Raw genomic sequence first — 5,245 nt, forward strand, 5'->3', positions numbered from 1 at the left:
CGCAGAACACAACCGACAGGTCATATACATGTACAGAGCATGGCAAAAGAGAAATAGTATACTGATTGGACACAACACAAACACAATACAATGCCATTTGACAAAAGAGTACCAGTGAAAAGAAAAAGCATTTTATTCTCTTCAAACTTCTTTAAGCATTTCATAGAAAGAAAAGAAAAAGGTCAATTGCAAACTCGGAGTAAACAAATCAAGAATATATACAGAGTGAGGTAAAACACACCTATCTTTCAAAGGAGGTATTTTCTTTTTAAATGACCTTTTTAATATGTTAATTATGCTTTTTTTTTTTAAATCTCAGCTTTTGGATGACAACTATAAAGCAGGTAATGCAGACACAGAGATGCATGCAGTCTTGTCATTCGAGGTTAAAAGTAAAAGAGGTCTCGTCAAACTTAGGCACCAAATAAAAGATGATAAAGCTTACTGCTACCCTTGTTGCCACAAAGGCCTCACTGCAGCATTAAAGTGGAGAGGAGAAACGGTTTTTAACGAAGCAAAGCCTGAACCCTTTAATGACCCAGCCCACTCTTCACAACCTACAGCAACACATTCCCTGGATTTTGACCGCTGCAGATGCTTTGTCATATAGCGTGTCTCTGAGACAACAGAGGACAACCGTGAAGGGAGAATATTTGAATCCCTTGACCCTGGTGTGGTCCTCATCACAGTGTGTGGATCATGCTAGCATAGATAGGTCATTCAACATATGTGATCCAGTGGGACTCAATGGGCAGACACGATTGGTCCAGACTTTGCATAACAGGAGAACAGCTGTCAGTTTATTAGGTACACCTCCTGTAGCTTTAACTGCTTCAGTCTAAGACAAATGTCCTAAAAGCAATCCTCCTTCATTAAGGTGATAATGTTCAGTTTGTGCTCCAGAGGTGTCGATTCAACCGGGTGATTGTTTTGGAGGCGGTGGTCTCTGCTGCTGTTGAATTGTATTAAATTAAACACTGATCAGCCATAACATTATGACCACTGACAGGCGATGTGAATAACACTGATTATCTCATTAAAATAGCACCTGTCAGGCAGCAAGTGAACATTCAGTCCTTGAAGTTTATGTATTGGAAGCAGGAGCAACGGGCAGCGTAAGGATCTGAGTGACTTTGACAAGGGCCAAAATGTGATGACTGACGACTGGGTCAGAGCATCTCCCAGACTACAGGTCTTGTTGGGTGTTTGTGGTCTGCAGTAGGTAGTACCTACAGTACCAAAAGCACTCCAAAGAAGGATACACAGTGAACTGGCGACTGGCTCATGGATCCCCAAGGCTCAATGAGCAGACATCAGTCTCTATGAAGAGAAACATTCAGTGGCTATAGTAGTGCTATCACAACTAGAATAGGGAGGCTGGTGAACGTGTCTAAACAATGATATCTAACTCGTCCTCATGACCACAGTCTTCACTCCTTTCACACAGGTTTTTCACTGAATGGCTGACACATTGGTGCTCTTGCTGACAGTATAACTGTGGAAGTAAAGAGATTCAGAGAAGATGCACAGTGAGCTGCAGAGTGACACGAGTACCAACAAACTGCCACATTGACTCCACGTGTACACAGTATTAGGCAGGTGGTCATAGTATTAAGGCTGATCAATCGATAGTGGTGAGGCTAGGCTAAATAAAATAAATCCCTCTCTGCAAAATGCAGTGCAGTTCAACAGCCTCCAAAATGACAGCTGAACCGACACCTCTCCAAAATAGTGTGAATGCAGCCTGAACATCATCACCTTAATGAAGGAGGATTTACTGCAGGACAGCTGGATTAGACTGCATTTGTTTCAGCTCGGTGTACCTAATTGAAAACTGAGCATAAGAACTGGTCTGTTTGGTGGATATTTGCAAAGCTGCTGTTACGATCTTTGGGCTGAGTTATACGGGTTGCGCTCAGATTGGTTGTAGATTCTGAGAGGTCCGATACATTCACTGCTGTAGGAACTGAAGCTGGCATAGTCTGTTACCTTTCTCTATCAACACACACAGAGCAGAGGAAACGGCTTCCGAAGTACAGGATGAAAAGGTTGCATATTTGAACAGACCAAACAAACAGAATGCATCTCATTTTGTGGGTGTCAAACCCACTACTGCTCACATTTACAACCTTCATCTGTGTTAACCAAGGTCTGAAGCTGCCTGGTAGCTGCATATCAACAGTGAACAGCGATGTGCCCCCCCTTAATCTGAGCTATGGTAAGGCAAGACTGAAAAAGGGGCTTTCAGCCATGACTGACGGCAATAGTGTTTATAGCAATTTCATACGGCCAAGTCAAAGGTGGTGTGATGAGCCTGTTCTGACAAAGAAAGGTGAGTCACTGAAATATGGGGATAGGAGGCACACTGTCAGTCTCACCTGGAAGACACTTGTGATTCTGGTTGGAACCACCTCCCCCCGATCTTCCAGGAGAGACTGTTATCTTATCCCCTTTGGTACAAGTCACTGCCTCTGTTCCACACATAGTGTTAGGGTGATTTTAATAGCCCAGCCTTAACATCTGAGTATAGAGAGATAAAGTAAACGTAGGCAGGGATGGATGCGACTCGGTTCACTCGTTATGATGCTGTGAAACAAGCTCACCGGCTACAGTGAAGCATGGCATTTGTAGCTAAAGATATCTGTTATGTCAGTCAGAGAACTTGGAATGACAAGAGAAAAAGGCAAGATAGAGACAAAGACAGACAGACTGCTTTACAGGAAAAACAGCTTGTTGCAAACATCTGTTTACAGTTAAGTCATCTTGGGTTTTGGGAAAAGGAAAAGTCCAAGGCTGCTGGTGACTTTAAGACAGAATGAAGGTTGTCCTAGTAAGAGGCATACCAGAGGTGTTGTTGAGTTGAGCTTTTGCTGTTGCTGTTGCTAATGTCCCAGAGAATGACACTGCTAATGGAGTACATCGTCCCACAGTCCCGCCGAAGGCCAAGCAGGGCTAGCCAGGGCTTATTTAAAGGGACACCTAGAGATCTGAGATGTTGTCCCGTCCCACCATCAACCCCTCCCCGCAAATCACATGGCTTAGAAAGATGAATCAATGGCCCTGATCTTCCCTGGTAAGCCCCATTTGGCCCTATTAGTTTGACCACTGTTGTATACATTTAACATTTACTTCAGCATAGTCTGACACCCTTTTTAAATTTAAAATAGCAGCAATATCCACTTTAGCGTTTTTAAATATGAGAATGATTTCTTCTTTTGTTTACTCCACAAGATATTTACAAGGCTTAATATGTTCCTTCTGCCACTGCTGACCATTTATACATATCTAAGAGTACTTCACTGACAAGGACAATTCTGAACAGTGAAACTACACAGGTGGGTATGTCGCACTTGTCTGCTTTATCAGAATCTCAACTGTCTTAATGGACAAGAGAGTTGCTAAATAAAGCCTGCAGCAACTGATTATGTAATCATCACTTAGAAATGTTTTGTTCATTTTAAATAGCAGAGACATTTCTGGTGAAATGGGTTTTGTTTTTTACTTTAGCCAACTACATACGCAGATCTAGTCTTATCCTTTGGTAGTTATAAATTTAAAAAAAAGCAACTGATTTATTGAAAAACTGACATTAAATGTTCACTCAAAACTGACTTCATTTCTTGGTCTGGAGTTTTGAGCATACCACACAGTCTTCATCAGCTGATAAACAGTGTGGTTACTAGTGTTCACACAAGGCTGAAAGGTACAGTACAGTAAAGTCACTGCCCACTCCCTGTTGTGTTGAGCTTATTGTTTTCTTGTGTGATGTGATGTGCTGACTGAGCTATGTGCTGAAGATCATGTGATACCGTTGGAAACTGGGAAATATGAGCAGGGGACGTTGCGTAGAGAAATGACCAATTAATTAAGCTGTAATTTTTTTTTTCAACTTGATTTTGAGCTGTTCTATTTTATTTAAATGTCGCTATGATTGGTTTAAAGAATCAGTCCACTGAAGCAAGGACTGATGTTTAATTACAGATAGACTGTCACGAAATGTGAGCAAAAACGCTCTGGAAGGCATGAGAACTTCCTTTAACTGACAATTGGTCTTAGAAGAGGTACAATAGTACTGCACCTACATCAGAAATGTAGCTTGTGTACAGTATGTATATGTTGGACTGATGGCGTTATCTGTTACATTAACAGTTGCTATGAGGCCACAAACATTGGGTTTTATGGAGACGATGTTTTACTTAACAAGTCACTGCCTCAGAAATAAGTGGGTGTCTTTGCTCTTCCTCCCCCACTGCTACACAGGAGCTTCTAGTCAATGACAATATCAATGCTATGTGTGAGCAACCTGCTACACCAGTGCCCAGTAGTTTAGGGCCATAGACATTGCAGCCTTCTCATCTACAACATCTGATTTAACTGATCTGCACTTTAAACCAGAGGGGAAGAAGCTACTGTGCGTAGGTGGAGGGGTGAACTCCCGCACTTCCATGGGTGATAGCTGATGACAGCTCTCTCAGCAAATCTTTCAGAGGATTGCCTATCATACTGTAATGATGATGGGCTGGATTTGCATCAGAGCAACATGGCACAGAATGATCAGATTCAGGCAATCTGAGGATATTTACATCCAACGGCATCTCTCACCTCGACTCAAAAAGCGAGGCAGACAACTAATTAGCAGCACATCAATACATTATGCATCCATAAAGAAAAACAACAAAGACAAATAGAGTCACCAACATCCAAATTGCCACACAGGTAAACCCTGCGGCGGTTCCGAGGTACACTTATTGCTGAACAGTCAAGAGACACACTGTGGGATTTATGTGAGTATATTATGGCCTGCCAGATTTAATTTACAAGAATGTATTAGTTACTGACTTTTTAATACTGTGTATTTAATCTGTATCCATTTATAGGTTTCATTTTGACCGGTGCACCAAAAGACGTGCTTCTGATGGAACGTAAAACAAATAAATCTGTAAAATAAAACTGAATGGGTTTAGATGTATGGCAATTTTGGCAACAGGCCAAACACTGAAAGTGGCTGAAACAAACTTATATCAGGTGCTACATACATTTCTTTTGTCCTAAATACCCAACTCAAACACCTATGGGATATTTTGGGGAAACATACTGGACTGCATCTCTACCACCATTATCAAAACACTAAATGTGTATCCATTCAGTAGAGTTTAGAGAATCAATGTGGTTGTGGTGGCACGTGGTGGGCTCAACACGGTTTTGACTTTTCCTTTTAATGTGTCACCTGTCTGTACATGCATGT

Source organism: Monopterus albus, unplaced genomic scaffold (assembly GCF_001952655.1).
Source record: "Monopterus albus unplaced genomic scaffold, M_albus_1.0 scaffold100.1, whole genome shotgun sequence".
In the NCBI taxonomy this organism is placed as follows: Eukaryota; Metazoa; Chordata; class Actinopteri; order Synbranchiformes; family Synbranchidae; genus Monopterus; species Monopterus albus.